The 21,207-nt window shown below is 37.4% G+C and overlaps 1 protein-coding gene and 1 non-coding gene across 11 annotated transcripts in view; both read right to left on the bottom strand.

The window, feature by feature from the left end:
- The window catches only part of PPP1R9A (protein phosphatase 1 regulatory subunit 9A), a 395,135-nt gene that overhangs the window by 188,274 nt on the left and 185,654 nt on the right, over window positions 1-21,207 (bottom strand). The window lies entirely within an intron of this gene.
- LOC115837459 lies at window positions 10,234-10,374 on the bottom strand. The gene has a single exon (XR_004032493.1). It is a non-coding gene; the product is annotated as a U4 spliceosomal RNA (small nuclear RNA).

Below are 21,207 nucleotides of genomic sequence, written 5' to 3'. Positions count from 1 at the left end.
TGGTTTAAACAGTATTCATTCTGGAACATTGTTCAATTTCACTAGTACTAGTAAGTAAATAAATATGTATGTGTGTGCCTATATATAAAGTAAGCATGAAAGAACTGTTTCAAATAAATAACTCCTTCCCACCTCTTTTTTTTTCCAGGATCCCAGACACTCTGATATCAGAATGTTCTTCCCTATTCAGGCTAGTTTATAAAGTTCATTTGAGGGTATTCTGAAATTAAATAAAACAAACCTCAAACAGTAAGACTGCATATTGGAAAATAATACTGTGTATAATTTTGAGACATCTAGCAATCAGATGACTATGCCACCATTTCATTCTTTAATCCCAGCATTTTGGGAGGCCGAGGTGGGCAGATCATGAGGTCAGGAGATCCAGACTGTCCTCACTAACACGGTGAAACCCCATCTCTACTAAAAATACAAAAAATTAGCTGGGTGTGGTGCCGGGCGCCTGTAGTCCTAGCTACTAGGGAGGCTGAAGCAGGAGAATGGCATGAACTCGGGAGGTGGAGATTGCAGTGAACTATCGCGCCACTGCACTCCAGCCTGGGTGACAGAGCGAGACTCAGTCTCAAAAAAAAAAAAAAAAAGAAAAAGAAAAGAAAAGAAAAAGAAAATAATGTAATACACTCTTCATCTTCAGCTTACTTATAGGCTTGTAAATTAAGTAGGCATGCAGAAAACACTGCAAATTATTGAAAAAGAAAAGCCAGAAGTCGTTATTTGCAGATTAAACAACTGATTACTTGGAAAATCCAAGAGCTTTAACAGAAAAAGTATTAGAACTAATAAGAGTTCAGTAAAGCGATATAACTTTTAAAACTCAATACCTATATACAAAAACAACTTAGAAAATACAACAAAATGATCAAAACAATAAAATACTTAGTAATTACCAACCATAAATGTACAAGCATTTTTCTCTATATAAAACTAAGTGCTGAGTACAAAAAGCCCCGAAGAAAGTGCAATGCCATATTATTTTCCTGGATGAAAATCCTTAATATTATAAAGACATCCACATTTCTAAATAACTGTAAATATCAGTTTACCCTAAGTTAATTTATGAATTCAGGGCAATAAAAAATAAAATCCTATCTACATTTTTCATGAAAACTAACAAGCAGTTTGAAAAAGAATAAGGGTAGAATCAGGCCCTAGTGGATATCAAAACACATAATAAAACTTCACTTATTAAGGCAATATGGTTTGAGCTCTGGGATAGATTCATTTTTATATCCTAATCTGTTCCACTCCTCTTCTTTTCTATTCAAATTAGAGTGGTCTATTTAATAAATTATAAAAAGAATTAGATACCTATCTGAAAAAATTCCTATTTATATCACGAAGAAAAATACAATTCAGAACAAAAATATATACACATATAAAAAGTGCCAAAAGAAAATTTGGGACAATGTTCAGCTAACAGGTTAGAAAGAAATTCACAGATCCTAGAAGTTCTAAAGGAAATAAATAATTTGATTAAAAACAAAGCTCAAAAACTTCTAGGCAATAAAATATACCATAATGAAGTTATAAGAAAAGTCACAGATTAGGAGAAAGTATGACCAAATATTAAGATGAATCGTGAATATTCCTAATATATAAAGGGCTTTATCAACTCAAACAATTGCATGTATAAGTAGGTAAAGGAAATTGAGAATTGAACAAAGAAGAAATACTAATGTCCAATAAATGATGTAAAGATGCTCAGCTTTATTAAAAATTAAGCAAATGCAAATTAAAACAAGGAGATACTATGCATTCATCCATAAGAATAGATTTTTTTAAAAGACTACCACATCCAGGCAGGGCACGGTGGCTCACGCCTGTAATCCCGGCATTTTGTGAGATCTAGGAGGGCGGATCACTTGAGGACAGGGGCTTGAAACCAGTCTGGCCAACATGGCGAAACCCCATCTCTACTAAAAATACAACAATTAACTGGGCGTGGTGGCGTGCACCTCGGGAGGCTGTGGCAGAATTGCTTGAACCTGGGAGGCAGAGGTTGCAGTGAGCTAAAATCATGCCATTGCACTCAAGCCTGGGTGACATAATGAGACTCAAAAAAAAAAAAAAAAAAAAAAAAAAAAGACTACAACATCCAGTGTTTGTGAGGATATAGAAAAAAAGGTTACTTTTGAAGAGGAAAGCATAATTAGAAAGTAGTTACCAATATTTTAAATGTAAATGTCTTTTACATAATCATGTCACATTTAAGTGTTTACAGAAATACTTGCAAATGTGTACAAAGATGTATTTCGAAAGAAGTTCATTAAAGCACCATCTATAATAGCCCAAAGCAGGAAATTGCCTAATTGTCCACCAGTAGAGAAAATGGCCTACTAAATTATGATATATACAAATATGTAATTCAATGCAGTGATTGAAGAGATGTATATCTCTCTACTGACATGGAAGACCCTGAGATACATATATCGTTAAGCCAAAGAGCATGGTGCAGATAAAGAGAAAGATATTCCCAATTCATATGATCCCCAATTGGTATGGTCCCAATTTTAACCTAATTGAAAGCCCCCTAAATTCCTTAGCTATGTAGCACTTGCCAAGTTGTAAAACCATGCTAAGGCGCAGTCTCCTTATTTACAAAATGGTTTTTATAATAATGCCTATCCCCATAAGAGTATTATGAAAATAAAATGAAATAGTCCATGTAATTATGCTTGGTTCAATGAGGGGAGAGGAAAAGCTTTCCCAGGGTAATATGAGGGATAATATTTCCCCTGATACCTACTACCCATATCATACTCTCTTTTTTTAAATTAAATTTAAAAACATTTTTAATAGAGATTGGGGTCTCACCATATTGCACAGGCTGGTCTTGATCTCTTGGCCTCAAACGGTCCTTCCACCTTGGTCTCCCAAAGTACTGGGATTATAGGCATGAGCCCAGCCTCATACTCTCTTTCATAAACATGTTTTGAATATATCACCCACTAGGATGTTTAATGCCCTTTAAGCAAAAATCTGCATAACTGACTTAGTATTAGAACATAGATTAGGCTGCCAAAATCCCCACCTATGTCCAGAGCAATGCACTGTCATTACACAATGACTCATGGCCTGCTAGGCTTTCTGTGTTTTCTCTGACCAGGAAGCCCTTTCATCTACATGATCTTGATTCTTTCTATTTTCTTATAATAGTTCTATTATTTTTATTTTATTAACCTTAATTGCTCTACAAAAATATGGATTATTAATCAAATAATAATCAGAGCATGACTCCTCCTGGTATTCCAGCAACACAAAAAACTCTAAAGGCCAACAGCATTCTGGGCCCTAATGTTCAACAGCAACAAGATATATGTATTTTTGTAGTTCAAGCTACCTTCACATTGTTCCTGTTTTATTTCACTGAGAAAAGTAAACAAAGGATGTTTAAATTTAAGACTTCTTGTTTCAGAGCCAACAAGCAATATTCTGGTTTCTCGATCAAAGGAAACAAAACAAGACCTCATCCACTGCTTCACAGCAGAGACAGGCTTTCAGTGGTAACAAGTTTACAAACACGGTTAGCAAGGACATTTCTGAACGAACAACTCAAGGCTATGAAAAGCAAATAAAGTAAAAATTAGCTTATTTTAAGATTTCAACTAGAATCATTATCTTATATACATTTTCAGTAGTTTGAACCACAACACTTTTTCAAAACAGCAGCAATACATTTTCAACAATAAGAAAAAAACTTATTTCCTTCACTTCTTTATGACACATTTTCTTTCATCAATGCAGGCCTAAATAAATTCAGCATATTCTATAAATACTGACTGGAAGGAATCTCCCACAATGCTTCCACAAGGTCTCAGTTCAGGCTATGGTCCAGGTTCTGTAAAATCTTCCTGACACATCAAAGATGAAAAATGTTCCAGGTCCTAGCACGCTGAGTTTCAGATGATGGCTTGGCAAAGTGTGCTCCTGGAGATAAGCCAAACATTCACGTGCTTCCACAAACAGGCTACACTCATCACAAGCTTCCTTGGCAGAACCCTGACTCACCTTCACATGATTTCAGTGGCTCTGCAAAATAAGCTCTAAATTGAAACTAACAATAAGCATGGAGAAGATAGCCACATATTAACATTCCAAAAACCAATTTGGCAATCCTCACAAAGGAGGATTCTAATAGCTTTAGAGCAATGTACAATCTCAACTTTCCTTTTCTTCCCCCAAATTAAGGTTAGTTCACTGATCGACAATAGGTAGAATTATCTAGTGTATTGATTGTCCAGTGTGTGCCCGGGAGTATGTTAGGTGCTTGATGCAAAATGAAGTAAGCCAAACTGGAGTTTGTAATCATCAGACAATTTAGGGTAAACACTGGTAGTCTCCAAAGATCTACACAGCTGAGGGCTTTAGTCTACTCCTCTACAATCTTATAACATAAGGAGTATGTTACAATGAAAATAAATTTCAAACTAAATTCTGCTCATGTAAAAACATTGCTTAACTGGAAGGTGCAAAAAACAGACTCATAGGCATATCTCATAAAACTCTAAAATCCCAGATTTCTGTCCTTAAAGTCATTTTGAAAAGTAGCCTGTGTGAAAGCTTTACTTAAAGCAGTTGCAACTACATTCTACAGTAGGATACATTTAACCTTCTAAGTGGATCACTCACCAGAATCCTACATACCACAAAACAGGATCAAATGGAGTACTAGTTAGGTATTACTCCAAAAGCTGTTAATTTGCAAGCCTCACCTGACCCAAAGTCTAGTTACATAAAATATTTCTAAGGTTAACCCCTGTATCTTCAACATCATTCATTTCACCAATTATTTGTAGCATACTTAACATTAATACATTGTCTTGTGTAGATTTAAAGTACCAATATCTGGGTGCAGGCTTCTAATCAGCATCTTTCAAATAATAACTTACTAATCCTAGTGTGTGGACTCATGATTGAAATACCTAGAAAGCTAACTAAAGGGTCCTAAAACAAAGTTACTCCCATAAATATTATGTTATATATGTTAAAGTACTTTAAATTATAGACAATATAGCACTTTACACAAATTATCTCTCTTTACCAACCAATCTAGGGAGCAAGGCAGAAAAGGGTAAAGAGAGTTTCCACGGTTTTTCATATTTTTACATGAGAAGTTCAGAGGACAACACACATGCTATATATAAGACAAAGTCTATTAGGACAAAAAGTACATTTCACTAATTGTAAGCCTAGTGTTTTAATGGATTACTAAAGAACAAGAAGTTGGGCTGGGCGCGGTGGCTCACACCTGTAATCCCAGCACTTTGGGAGGCTGAGTCGGGCGGATCATGAGGTCAGGAGATCTAGACCATCCTGGCTAACACGGTGAAACCCCGTCTCTACTAAAAATACAAAAAAATTAGCCGGGCATGGTGGCAGGCGCCTGTAGTCCCAGCTACGCCAGAGACTGAGGCAGGAGAATGGCATGAACCTGGGAGGCGGAGCTTGCAGTGAGCCAAGATCCCACCACTGCACTCCAGACTGCAGCCTGGGCAACAGAGCGAAACTGTCTCAAAAAAAAAAAAAAAAAAAGAAGTGAAAAAAAAGAAACATACTCTACATAATGGGAGGTAGAGAGCACGCTAGTTCAAATGGCAACACAAGGAAGCCTACCTTTGTCAAGGTTTTCCAGAAAAATAGAATTAATATCTTTATATGTTTTTTATATATACTATATATATTTATACTAAAATTGATTCATTTTAAGGAATTGTCTCATATGACAGTAGGGATTAGCAAATCCAAAATCTGCAGGGTAGGCCTGCAGGCCAGAGACCCAGGAAAGAACTAATGTTGCAGTTCAAGTCCAAAGACAGTCTGCTGGCAGAATCCCCTCTTCTCTGATAGAAGTCAGTCTTCTTCTATGAAGGTCCTCAATGAATTTGATGAGGCCAATCCACATTAAGGAAGGTAATCCGCTTTAGCCGACTGCTTTAAATGCTCATCTCATCTAAAAGACACTTCATAGACTCTAGAATAATGTTTACCCACATATCTGGGTACTGTGGCCTACCAGTGTTGATCCATAAAATGAGTCATCACAAAGTCCTTCAAACAGGATATTCTCTGGCTGCAAAACTAACTTTTTGGTATTTGACAAGGATAGGCAGGAATATGACTTCCTTACAAGTAAGTAGAAATAAGACCACAGATTTACAACACCTACAAGTTACAGAGACACTTTTGGCAAGTTAAAGCATTTCATAAGGATAAGATCATTATTTCCATACTTAAACTCCTAGCTTAGAAAAGAAAAAGCCAACCTAGCTAGGACTGCGGTAGGAAAGAATACTGAGGGGAAACTGCATGGGGCCCACATGTAAGGCAGTGGTCAATGAGAACTTGTGCTGCCACACTCTGTGGGCTTGGCCAACTCACTGGGCCTTTCTGAGCTCAGGCTTTTATGTGCAAGAAGGTAGGATCAATTCTGATACTGAGGCTACTGGATTCTAGGGTCAATCGCGACTCTGAAACCTAATCAAAATTATTATCACTATGTGCCTCTCTGATGACAAGTCTTCAACTATTCACACCTACATTCGATGGTAAGTTAACGAAAAGCATGAATTCTAAGTTGTAGCTTATTTATAGCAAGTTATCTGTTCCACATTTTTTAATATTGCCGCATAAATACACAATCCTATAGAGCATTTGAGGAATGGATCCTCTGGGACCCATATTTCTATCTAGATGATATTTTTATGTTTTTTAGACAGTTAAGCTTTTAGTTAATTTTACCACTCTGCTAGTTTCATTCTCATATCTAAATCATCTAATAGGCATTATAAATGCCAAACCAAAACATTTAGTTTACTGCCCTCCACTAAATATAGGTCAGCAAGGCAGCTGAAACCCCTCTACCCAGGTAAAAGATAATATCCATAAGCTACTTTTGCAAGGAGAGGTTTCTGAGGGATACCCCATTTGAGAGCATTAACAGGCCGGATGCTCTCCTTCACAACCACAAATCCACATAATGACTCAAACTCTGAATTCAGCAGTTAATGTAAAAAAAAGGAGAAAAAGGAAATGTAAAGATTAATACATGTAAAAATCATAAAAGTAAGTTTTTTCTTGCAAAACTACGGGAAAAAAAGAGAAAGTAAACATCAATTTATATTTGTTCATATAAATAGTAAGCTCACTTCTGTAATCCATGTGAGCTAGCCCAAAGAAAGGTAAACTAGTCTATCTATGAAGATGTTAGTGCTGCTAAGCAGTATTTCCAGTTCTCCTTCTGGGTACAAAGGGTATTTTCTTTCTTTACCCTTTGTTGCCTTGGGGTGGTGCTATGTAAGTAATTCTCGCCAATGAGTTCTGGGCAGTGGTGGTGTGTGTCACTTCTCGACTGAGCCATTTTACTACGGAGGCAAGACCTTTCAGTGTTTTTTTCTTCTTGTATTTCTGGAATCTGGACAGTATGTATGATGGAAACGGACCCTCTACAAGTTTAAGTACCTTAGTGACTATACTGAATACAAGGAGCTTCCCTTTGACCTAACATGGACATGTCACATCAGTGAGAAATAAACATCTGTTAGAAGATATTAGGATCATTTAGAAGTGCAATATAAACTAGCCTATGTTAACCAGGCTACCATCTAAAAGAATCACTTGCTCACTATTACTATGGATTGCAAAGATCCTATCTTGGTTTAAAAACACAAGATTTGGGGCCAAGAGATTAATATAACTAAGAACCTTTCACCTCATTTTAAGTGAAAACATTAATGACAATAAATCACACAAAGAACCTGGGGATGTGTCAAAAGCATTAATCTCAAGTCAAGGCCCTATTGTCTGTTCTTCTGCTCTAAGCCCAGTTCCAAAAGCCTAGGGGCCTCAGGAAGGGGACTGAATACCACCTTCCATCCTAGGTGGTCCGAGATCTTCTTCCCAGCTTTTCCTCACACAAGGCTGTGGGAACCTAGGCATGGCTGCTTATAGTGGCATCCATCATATCTTCCATATTACCTACCTCTCATGTATTTCTTCCCTTATGCAATACAAAGAGGCATAGTTTTCAGAACCAGTTCTTATCTAAGGACAAAAGAAGGCGTGAGCAAAATAATCTTCAGAAGTATGTGGTAAAGATACTGGAAAACACAACTTACGCTGCTTACTAAGTCCTCTCAATTCATATCTCCATAGTATTCTTCTTACCTTATTTGGAGTAAATTGTATCCCCAACATATTCATATTCAAACATATACAAAAGTCCATGATAAAATCAAGTATGTATTTTTGTCTTATCAATAGCACCAACTACCTCAAATACAGAGGATGCAAACTCTTTAAATTTTTAAATTATTTATTATTATTTTTAATAGAGACGGGGTCTTGCAATGTTGCCCAGGCTGGTCTCAAACTCCCGGGGTCAAACAATCCTCCCACCTGCACCTCCCAAAGTGCTGGGATTACAGGCATGAGCCACCATGACTCCTCAAATTTAAAATAGCTACAGTTGACTTTGTGGAAAGTTTTATATATACATACATGCACACACATACACACACATGCATACACACACATATATAAGTAAAATATATATGTAACACAAACATGAAAAGTTAAATTTTCATATATATGAAGATTTTTAGTGAAATAATGTTTCAAGATAAGTAGAGTTTTATTAAGGTCACACATATAGAAATATTAATGAAATAAGATTAAATCTCTTGCTTTTGACAACATAGAATTCAATCATAATTGGTACCATTTATTGGCAAATATGTGTTGTTAAAATACTTGAAAATTATTTTTTTATTTTAATTTTCATTTTTATTCTAGTGAGACTGAACACTTTCAAACAATGGTTGGTCTTTTTTCCATCTTCTATTTATGACTTACTGGTTACTATACATTATTTTTCATTGATTTTTAATAAATTTTAATGTATAGTATTGCCTAGAAAAGCCTTAAAAATAAGTTCTCCCTGTAAAAATAGTTTATGCCATTAAAGTAATCAGGGAAAAAAAGTTCTTCATAAATGTAAACTTAGCTCATCCTGAATTTGGACAAATTCTAAGACAATTAAATCTAAATTAGCAAGTTTTTTAACAGAGAACTGGGAAATTCCACTGATGTTCATGTTTTCCTCAGTATTTTTCAATTTATTGTAAACAATTAAACATATCCATGAGAAATTAGCAATGTTCTCTTTCAGTTCAGCCAGAGTTTTAAACTGGAGACATATGTTTTGCTAACTGACAACTGGTGGCCAGCATGAAATAAATTGGTGGCCTTGGTCCAGTTTCCACTGGACAGGTGTCCTCATCACAGAAACATTTAACTAATTAACCCAATTGGCACCCATTTGGGGGCAGTGGACAGTCTCCTAGGTGAAATAACTTATTCCTCATTCCAAGAAGTAAATACTCTTTTACAGATGCAGCAAGTTAAGTTAGTAAATCAATTTTTGTTCTAGCATGTGTCTCAGCAGTTGGTCCTTCCTGCTTCTTTTACGACAACTGCCAGCACTGTGTTTCTAAAAGCCCATGGAGGAAAATTAGTCTAAATTGTCTAAATAAGAAAACAGATGGAGAGGACCAATATGAGGTGTATGTGTGTGCACACGCAGTGAGATTACAGAGGGGAAATGGGGATAAGGGGACGCCAGGCACACCAAAGAGGGTTTGAGAGCTTCTCTTGAGTGTGAAAATGGAAAGTGAGACTTTTAAGCTTCTCCAGTACAGAAGTTTACACTCTCCCATGAAAATCCCCCAGGGGTGACTAGACCTCTGAATGGAAGGGAGAGTGGGGTAAAGAGCATCATGAAAAGCAAACACTAAACTCTGAGGTCTTGAGTACCTTGGGAAGAGTACCTCAGGCCCCAAATTCTACCTGGAATGAAACAGCCTTGAAAGGAACTTAACTGTTCGTTCAAGGAGGTCATCAGAAACAACTGTGGGCTAAAGTGAAAGGGGCTCTCAACCCAAGGACCTCTGTAAAACTCCCAGGAACCGTACATACATTTACCCAGGGTAGTGGAAGAGAATGCCAAAACACGGATGAGGCCAAACAAGTGGGTGAGGATCTTAAGAAGGTTAACATTAGCGCAGAGGAAAAAAGGAATGTGATATAAAGTGGTGGGCAAACTAAAATGGATTCCTACTCTTTACATAAAAAAGGTTGATGACCAGGCTCTTCACAGTACTATGATGGTCTTTTTTTTTTTTTACATTTATTTTTTATTTATTTATTTTTATTCAGTCTCCATAGAGACTGCCAAAAAATGTTAATGCCGACTGTATTGTAAGTCCTCACGGCGGAATATTGGGAAAAGTCTTCAATTAGCTATAATCACACCTAGGATAAACCTCGTTTGCTGCGATACTGCCACTGCACAAAGCTATGGTGATCCTTCCATATGTCAACATGACTAGGCTACACTTCCCAGTTATTTAATCAAACATTAATCCAAGTGTCACTTTGAAGGTATTTTGTAGATGTGATTAAAGTTCAAAATCAGTTGACTTTAAGTAAGGGAAATTATCCTAAATAATCTGGGTGGGCCTGATTGAATCAGTTGAAAGTCCTGAAGAGCAGAGCTGAAGTTTCCTGAAAATAAAAGAAATTCTGCCTGTGACAGCAGCTTCAACTTATGCTTGAGGCTTCCAGCCTCCCATCTTCACTGCCTGCCCTACAGATTTCAGACCTTCATAGCCAGACTCAACATGTGCATAAACCAATTCCTTATGGTAAATCTCTTAAAATGTTATCTTCTACTGGCGGTGCTTCTTTGGTTGACCCTGACGGATACACCAACAATTCAACTCTTCCTCACAGAAAAGGTACAGTAATTTAGAGCAGTAGTTTGCAAAGTGCTGACTGTGACCTAAGGAGGTTGTGAATCAATCTAATAGGTCATGAAGAGCACTGAGAAAAATAAAATTAAAAAGGATAGAATAGAAAAACATCAGCATTCATTTTAAGTAGTAAGAGGACATATTGTACTTCAAAACTTTTGGTTTCAAATATACACATACATATACACATATGTATGTATCATATCTCGATATGAAATGGTTTTGATTTAGAGACTAAAAGAACAGTAGCACTTAAGAAATAGTGAAAAAGTCAAAGCAGGAAATACAGGTTTCTCAGACTACTGAGCCTGTGAATGCTGACTGCAGATACAGAAATTACACTTCATACTTTCTCTCTCTTTTGAGCCATTGATTCTTACTTCAAATCCTTATTAAGCACCAGCTCACTGGTTGGCACTATGCTCAGTATTGAAAATACCTTATGATGCTAGGCATGGTGGCTCACACCTGTAATCCCAGCACTTTGGGAGGCCGATGTGGGCGGATCACCTGAGATCAGGAGTTCCGGACCAGCCTGGCCAACATGGTGAAACTCCTTCTCTACTAAAAATACAAAAAAATTAGCTGGGCGTGGTGGCAGGCACCTGTAATCCCAGCTACTCAGGAGGCTGAGGCAGGAGAATCGCTTCAATCTAGGAGGCGGTTGCAGTGAGACAAGATCGCACCACTGCACTCCAGACTGGGTGACAGGAGGAAAAAGGAAAAAAAAATACTTTATTAATCTCAAACCTGTCATTGTAACCAACATAAGGGCCATAATAAAGGGATGTGGGCCATGCTATGGGAGCACACAGTAGAGACATCTAAACCTACCTGGGAAGAAAGGTGAGCAAGAAAGGATTTCCCAAGTGGCCTCGAAAGCAAAGACTTCAGCCTGCAATGGTTAGAGTGAGCAAACAAGGCGGGGTGGGGGTAGTATGTGTGGAAGGCATTCTGAGAGGAAGAGTAGCGTGTGCAAGGTAGGAGTAAGACAGAAGAACCCAATAACAGGACAGGAAGTAAGCCAACATGGCCAAGGCTACATACAGCAGTGAATGAACGGGAAGAGATGGTACAAAAATAGGTAGGGGAGCTCTGGGACACAGTTTTTGTGAGTAAAATCCACATGCCATGCAGAGTCCCTAAAAGCATTTGTCTTTCAGAGAATGGGAGTTTACAAAGAAGATTAGAGAGAACCAGCACTAAAAAGAAAGAGAGAAGCCAGGAGCTCTAGGAAACCTCTATCTTCAGTCCTTTTGGAGGACTCAGTGGGAGTCTAGGCCCTCTCAGAATACTAAGAGATTTTTCTCCAAGTGATCCTGGTGAGGGGGGGCCAGTCATTTGTGCAACAGAAGAAGGAAGGCAAGAATATGATTGCACTGTCCTTGCAACAAGAGCAAAAAGAGGAAAGGCAGCATCAATCTCAGAAGGCCATGAGCAAACCAAGGTCCTGAGAACTAAAGTTCCTCCTGCAGAGTCAGTCAGGCAAAGAGGAACACATGAGGGAGAATGACAGCAACAAAAGCCCTTCCTTTGCCAAATACATGTTACATTTGTAGGGTGAAATTATGTAAAATACATGCATTGTAAAGGCCTATCTAAAATCCTGTATTTCTACAGTGTGCTGGTCTCATATAAAGAGAATTCATACTTGAGGTTTAGCACTATCTCTAAGAGTCAAATAATAAAACAAAGGTTGACAATTTTCTACAATCTCAAACAGCTTCAAATGCTGACAGAGGTTTAAAAAAACTGTTTTAGCAAGGATTTCTAGCACTGAGACCTACACAGTACAACCAAAAATTTTAATTTCTGTAAAGGTCAAGAGTAAAATATGCTTAATTTTTAAACTCTTCAAGCAGAGGCCAGACATCACATGGTGGGAAGAAAAACATTCAAAACAAGACTGAAGCACAAACAACTAATTGTTAGGGAATGCATATATACATGAGGACACTGATGCTGTGGTACAAGGCTGAGCTTGTAAACCTAAGACTAGACTCACAAAAAATCTTTACTGCATTCTGGGCAGCTGTGATCCATATTAAAAAATAATCATGTTACCCTTAAAAAGCAAGAAAGACTCCATTTCCTTATAAACAGATTGTCCCTTTCATTTAGACTTCTCCAAGAACTGCAGTCAAATGTAATTGACCAATTCTGGATCATGACTGAAAATGTCAATATACAGCTAAATCTACAAATGGTATCTGTCTCATGTTCCCCTTACTTATTGGAAAAACTCAGAGGGTGGAAATCCTTTACAGGAAACAAGATAATCAACTACCTTTGTTAAAACATGTCGAGGACAGTGTTATCTCATTATTCTTAGTGTTTTTGAAGTAAAAGCTGCCACCACTTCCGCTAGTATAGGATTAATGGTCAAATTTGGGGATCACTGACCTTGAATCACACTAACTTTGACCTCATATATCTTTTAATAGAACTGATGGTTTTGTAAATATGCTCCTTAAATCAGTTGTCACCGTGGCCTCAGAAACCGTCCACATAAAAGAACACACTAGAAAAACTGGTAATTTTTTTATTAAAATAAATAGGTGAATGCTCTGTAAGCAAAAAAGAAAATGCAGCAATCATCTGCACCTCCTACCTGGGTTCCTGATTCTGTGTAGACAGTTCATATTTCTGGACCAGTCAGATGCCTCGATAGCACCTCAGATTTAAAGTACCCCAAAGCAAAATTATAGTGTCTCCCATCCTGTCTTCTGTAAGGTTTCTCATGTTTGAGGACAACGGGATCCTTTTGGCCACATGGGCTTGAAAGGGCAGTCAATCACACAACAAAACTTCCTCTTCTCCTGCTACACACCCACATGAAATCAATAAAAATCCCCTTTTGTTCCTTTTTTTTTTTGAGACGGAGTCTCCCTCTGTCTCCCAGGCTGGAGTGCAGTGGCGTGATCTCAGCTCATTGCAACCTCTGCCTCCCAGGTTCAAGCGATTCTCCTGCCTCAGCCTCCCAAGTAGCTGGGATTACAGGCGCATGCCACCATGCCCGGCTAATTTTTGTATTTTTAGTAGAGACGGAATTTCACCATGTTGGCCAGGCTGGTCTCAAACTCCTGACCTCAAATGATCCACCTGCCTTGGCCTCCCAAAGTGTTGGGATTACGGGTGTGAGCCACCATGCCCAACCTGTTTCTATCTTTAAAAGGATTCTTGTTTTACTCACTCCTTCCTATTCCCTCTGCACACTAAGATTCCTAATAAGTTATCCTGCAACTTATGATACACCACATCTAGATGCCATTCCTAAAGCATGGCTCTAATCACATCACTGTGGGTCAGGAAACAGCACTGGAAGACGGGATGGAGTGGAGTGACAGAGGAGAGACAATGAATTTATGAATGATTTTACATTTCTTTTATATACCTTTTTGTACTTTCCAAATTCTGTATGAGCAAGTATTACTTTCTAATGGAGATGGAGAAGGGCACAAAAAATCCTCCTAAGTTTCTCCATATTACCTGGAGAATATAGTTCAAACATGCAGAAAGACATCCAAAGTCCTCTAAGATCTGGCTCCAGCATACATGGCCTGTCTTCACTTACCACTACTCTTCCTTTCACTCATCCTATCATCCAAAAATTGTTATGATTTTGTTATATGTTTGCTAAGCTTTCTTTCATATTTTTGGTCTCTCCTATAGATTTATTACATTATGCTATATATTGTATTTATCTGTGATCCCAGTTTTTATTCAAATAAATCAGCTGCTTTGGAGTGAGGCAGAGTCTTATCTTTCTATCACTTAATGTTCACAGTACAATGTTTTAGAAGCAATGTGTCTTTAATAATTGTCAGTGAAACATATAAGGTTGGTACCTTAAATCAGAACCACTTCTGAACAAAAGAAAAGTGACCTGTGAGAGGCAAAAACTCACAAAAGGATAATAATAAAATTTATAACTTCAAAACAAAGAAATCTTATGCACAGTTCAGGCTGTATTCTAGAAGACATGACTTAATAACATATATTTAATGATTATTTATGTCAGGAATCAAGTATTACCAAAAAAGGAACATTTGTTAATATTACCAAAATTAATTTTTGTATCATATGGTAGACAATATAAAAAAAGACTTCTCTCTTTTTTATGGGTTAGGTTGTTCCTGGCAAAAAATTTTATAATGTTTCCATTTTTTGATCATTTTAATGTGACTAAGTAGAAAATCTAGTTTGGAAGAACTCATAATTTACTTTTTAAATGTATTTTGAAATGCTAAAATAAAATTGTATTAGAAATGGTACAGTCAAGGGTAATTAGCTTTACTGTTGTGGATGAAAGTGTATTATTTGGGTTCTCAGGCTGAAATACAGAGCTGGCAGGAAGATTTAAAATGCTTACAAGTATTTCAATTGTTGCTGGAGAATGTATTTAAATATGTAAATATATAAAAGTGGTTGGCTCCCTTTGCAGCCTTGAGTGCAGCACCTATCTTTAGGTGATGTAGGGTCAATTAGGGCTTTAATGTCCCACAACTGTGGCAGATTTGCTGATTAAAATATAGCAGTCACTTTTACAGTTTTGCATTCTGGTCATGGTGGTATATCCTGAGAAAGTCCATCTGTTGGTGCCTGTCCTCTCCCAAGCCAAAAACAAAACAAAACAGAACAAAACAAAACAGAACAAAACAAAACAAAACAAAACAAAACAAAACAAAACAAAACATCATCCCATGTATAAGAACTCAAGTCTGCCAAAACCTGTTGGCATGCCATGTCATCTCCACCTGCCATATTGATATCGGGAAGGTAAATACATATGCCATATGTCTTAAAGAAAAGTGTAGTTGTACTCAAATGTCCATTTGCTTCTTGCAAGTCACCCTGACATAGACAAAGCAATTATAGCAACATAGTTTAATACAGGAGAGAATTAAGCCTCACTCTCTTACTTTGGAAGAAACCAAAACCTCTTCCAAATTATAGGTCTCAATTTCTTGAATATATTGGAACGTCCCTATGACAATATCCTCCAACATTAGATGACTATCCTCTTGTCTAGAACACCTGTAATCCTTTTGTACATATATCCTGCCTTTCATTTGTTAATGCTATTTTCTTGTTTAAATCTGCCATCTTCAGCACAGGACTAGTGTCTTACTTCCGTTGTATCTCCAAAATTTGGCATTGTGCCTGACAGAGGATCTACTCAACAGGTGCTTACAGGGAGACTGCCTGATAAAAGCAGTTCTTTTGGAAGTTCTGTAACTCCCTTTAATACGTACTTCATTCATTCATTCAAACAGCTGTTCAAGATTTCAGATAAGCTGGCAACATGAGCAAAGGAATCTTTTTCACTGTCTGGTCCACCCTGCTGGCTTCCACTGTAAGCACTGGTATTTAGGGCATCCAAGATTCTGGCAGCAGCTAAAGTTGGCATAAAAACGCAACACAGAGAACTAGTCTTTAACCAAAAAAAAAAAAAAAAAAAAAAAAGCATGTAGTATAAGATACAGAGAAGAAAAAGCTGCTCCTCTGATGGCTGGGCCTGTTCCAATGCTGGCTCTCTTTCCACTCCTTTCTCACTATATATAATGTAAAAGTATATCCATCAGCCGTCATCATAAGAATTGAAAAGATTTCAACAGTGACTATTGGGTGGTCAGTGAGATTGTACCCACTCTGTTTACAGGCAAATAGCAGACTTGAATGGCGTTTTCCTTCAATTCTGTTCAAAAATGCCTAAAGAGAGAAATGACAGGTAGGTGATAATGAGGAGGTGAGGAAAAGGAAAAGTGCAGCTACCATCGAGTGATTCTTCTGGGATAGGTGTCTCGTTTAAATCTCATAATCATCTTTTCTGGCAGATCAGTCAACTTCAGGCTCACAGATAACAGAGAGTTGGCCCAAAGACACACAGAAAATATGTAAGTGACAACGAAATGAATTAAAAATCCATGCTTTTCTCTCCTTGCCACACAGCTTTAATTTAAAAAAAAAAAAGCATTATTAATGCACCAAATGCCAAAACTAAAATAAGCACCCCTACATAGAATAAACAACACATGCCCCGCCCCCACAACTGCAAAGGGCCATAAATTGAAGGGGGTAGAGATTCAAACTTACTAGTAACTAAAGAAATGCAAATTAAATTACATAAGTAGTTTTTCATCTACAAAGATTTAAGGCTGGTCATGGTGGCTCACGCCTGTAATCCCAGCACTTTGGGAGGCCAAGACAGGCAGATCACTTGAGGTCAGGAGTTCAAGACCAGCCTCGCCAACATAGCAAAACCCCATCTCTACTAAAAATACAAAAATTAGCCAGGCGTGGTGTCATGTGCTTATAATCCCAGCTACTCGGGAGACTGAGGCAGAGGAATCACTTGAACTCAGTAGGCAGGGGTTGCAGTGAGGCGAGATTGTGCTACTGCACTCCAGCCTGGGTGACAGAGCAAGACTCTGTCTCAAAAAAAAAAAAAAAAAAGACTTAAAACAAGGCAAAGAGACAGACCAACTCACTCTAATACACTGTGAATAAAATTTTAACAGGCATAACTTTCTGGAGGACAAAAATATTGAAAACTTTAGTATCAGCTGACCCAATAGATTCTAACAGTTTAATGAAATCACAGATATACAGAAATATTTCTGCACACTGACATTAATCACAACATTACTTTAAAAAGTAAAAAAAATCAAGTCCAACAGAACTTAAAGAAGAAAATAAAAATTTAAAAGAGGAAAAACTTGGAAGCAATCTAAATGTCAAAAAGGAAGGGTTAAGAAAGTGGTACATTGATATGATGGAATATGCTGATTCTTATAGATGTATCCTAAAAATCATGCTCTATAAGGTTATTCAGTGACACAGAAAATATTCAAATATTTGGTATGTGAAAAGATTATAAAACTACATCAGTATGTACATACATGATCCCAATTATGTAAATATATATAGACATCATAATTTCTGGATGCTAAGATTATGAATGATTTTTTTTTCTTTTTCTTTTTTTGAGATGGAGTCTTACTCTGTTGCTGAGGCTGGAGTGCAGTGGGGTGATCTCGGCTTACCGTAACCTCTGGCTCCTGGGTTCAAGCGAGTCTCCTGCCTTAGCCTCCCAAGTAGCTGGGATTATATGCGCACACCACCACACCTGGCTAATTTGTGCATTTTTAGTAGAGATGGTGTTTCACTATGTTGACCAGGCTGGTCAGAAACTCCAGACCTCAGGTGATCTGCCTACCTTGGCCTCCAAAGTGCTGAGATTACAGGCTTGAGCCATCATGCCTGGCTGATTATTTTCTTTATAGTTTTCTGGATTATTAAAATATAGAGCTTTGGTAAATGTTATCTTAAAAACGTTCATTACAAAACCATGAATGATCAATGGGCATAGGTCTTTCCATACACTATAAAAGCAAATTTGTTTATATATTAACTTAAAATATATTTTAACAGCACTTTCAGTGTTCATTTACATAGTGATAACTGATGTTTACAATGATGAGCCTATGATACAAAAAGACCTTGTATTCTATAAATTTCAAATGCAAAATAAAATCAGGTTGCCTTTTTTTAATGAAATAAGCTTGTATTTGCCAGGCAGTAAAATGAAACTATGCTTTGCAGTTAAGCTGTCATTGACCCCTCAAAAAAATGATTAGTGAGTGTTGACCTTAAATACTAAAAACCACCAAAGACTTCATCCTTAATAACAAAGGGAATCTAAGATCTCACTTCCCATTTAAGACAGCTTAGTTACTGGGACACTTTGATTTTAATTCTCAGACTATGTTATAGGAAAGTCCACTGTACTTTATTTTCTTTCAGACATTTGGCTGAGGGTCTGGAAAACTACTGCTCATGCTGAGAAACATAATAATAATAATACCATGCTTCAGTTGAAATTTTCTGAGCTTAGGTCACAATGGCTTTTTTAGTATGTGTGTTTGTGTGGAATAATCTGTCATCATATGACAACAGAAGAATTAGTTCCCTGAGTTACATCTATAGATGGTTCTAGCATATTGATTAGTCTAAAGAATAAAACTTTATGCAAAACTCAGTAATATTATGTTAGTTTAATTCAGAAAAAAAATGAGCTTCTAAAACATACAGTTGCAGAATGTTATAACCCAATGCGATCTGAGCAATTACCTAAGTAGGGATGGAAAGAACCACAAGGCATGGGACGCCGCTCCCTGTGGTGGATTATTCAGGTGAAGAATGTGAGGCAAGTGCAGCCATCTTCCCAGAATCTCCAAAGCAGTTAACTATGAGATCACTTTAAGGGAAGGGCAAAAGAAACGTATTTGCCATATCTGGTCTAATCTTATTTTAGATTCAAGGAAAGAAGTACACATTCACACAGCTATTCAAAGCTTATGTTAGCAAAAAATTCCAGATACAGAGTATTCTTGATATATCTACCTTGCATTCTTTCAGAATGGTTCTCTATAAAAAAGACAAGCAGCAAAATGAGCCCTTTCATATGAAAAGAGATGTGAGCCCTCTTGCATTCCAATTTGGATGCTGCAGTTATACCTCACATATAAATTGTATGCATTAAAAAGCATTTGAAAAGAAATGTGTAAAAGTGGTAGTAGTCACTGTAAAGTAGCTAGAATACTAATTTGCTTTATTGTGTTTAAGATTCTCATATTTTGGTTTTCTATACAAGAAAACAGAAATGAGAAATTTCACTTAATTTTCTATTGGAAAAGCAATGCATTAGCATTCCTACTTATAAATAGACGTCGGCATGGTGACTCAGAAGATCTGCTCTTCCACTCGTGTTATCTTAAGTAAGTTGACCTTTTTAGGCCCACATCTTCCTCATCTGTAAAAATGAGGGGAGTTAAGTAAATGATCTCCAAGATCACGTTCAGCTTTGAAATTCCAAAACTGTACCTACAATAAATCTATCTGAGAGTAGCAAATTATCACTGCATTAATGTTTTCCAGTCTCAGCAGTAAATACTGACTAAAAGACAAGGAATCACCTTTTCCCAGCTTTATTTTTCAAGGGAAGAGATACCCATTAGTGTATGCCTCCAGGTCCTCCCTCTTACTCACATCACCCAGGCAAAAGTGATTTACTTGTCTGGCTGGTCCCTTAGGTACAAGAAACTGGGCCTGTGTAACAACCTCCTACCTAGTATTTAACTGGGTACTTTGATCTCTACAGCTCTAACTTTTGTCTTACTTCTCAAGTAGTTCAGAATTAGTCAGAGAAAAGAAATATTGTTCGAGTAGCTGGGACTACAGGCTACTCGGAGAGGCTGAGGCAGGAGAATGGCGTGAACCCGGGAGGCGGAGCTTGCAGTGAGCTGAGATTGCGCCACTGCACTCCAGCCTGGGCGACAGAGCAAGACTCTGTCTCAAAAAAAAAAAAGAAATATTGTTCGATAGGCTTCTCAAACTTCCAACTTCCAAAACAATATTCAGTTAACACAAGCATTTGCAATCACGGGTGTGATTTTTCCTCTACTATCTTTAAAATGCCCTGATTGCATGATGGTTTTCCCAGTGCCACGAACTTCAGTGAAACTTTCCAAATTCAACATGGGAAAGCACATAATACAGAACACCATGGTCCTTTAAAAAAAAAAAAATGGAGTCTCCTATAAGGGTACCACTATATATTTTAAATCAGAGGTTGAGGTCCAATATATTCCACCTTCTTTAAAAACTTGAGTTTCTTTCCTCTTCTCCCAGGTGATGAATGCTCTTCTCATTGATAAATTATGTTGACTATTACATCCCAATTCTCAGCTACTACTCAAGTACCACTCTAATCATACCAAATTGTTTATTAGGATTCTACTCTGATTAAAGAGCCAACATTTCTTTTTCTTACTTTCAATTTTTAAACCCTCCAAGAGCTTCTTATAAGCCACAGAATAAAGCTCAAACAATATAGTGTATCTTGCAAGATATCATTTTTTTAAATTCTTATTTCCCATCTTCTCTCTGACACACTCTTATTGGTAGCTCCAGAAATCTCAAGATCTCAAGCTACTTAAAATGAACAGAATTCCCTTTCATGATTCCTTTTTTTTTTTTTCTTTTTTTGAGATGGAGTCTTACTCTGTCACCTAGGCTGGAGTGCAGTGGCACGATCTCGGCTCACTGCAACCTCTGCCGCCCAGGTTCAAGAGATTTTCCTGCCCCTGCCTCCTGAGTAGCTGGAATTACAGGCGCCTGCCACCGCACCCATCTAATTTTTGTAGTTTTAGTAGAGACAAGGTTTCACCATCTTGGCTAGGCTGGTCTTGAACTCCTGACCTCGTGATCTACTCGCCTCGACCTCCCAAAGTGCTGGGATTAAAGGCGTGAGCCAGTGGCGCCCAGCCCATGATTCCTCTTATCCATCCAAAAAACTACTTATCCTTCAAGGTTA

This window comes from Nomascus leucogenys, chromosome 11 (assembly GCF_006542625.1).
Source record: "Nomascus leucogenys isolate Asia chromosome 11, Asia_NLE_v1, whole genome shotgun sequence".
Taxonomy (NCBI): domain Eukaryota; kingdom Metazoa; phylum Chordata; class Mammalia; order Primates; family Hylobatidae; genus Nomascus; species Nomascus leucogenys.
This window is presented reverse-complemented; position numbering and strand designations above follow the sequence as displayed.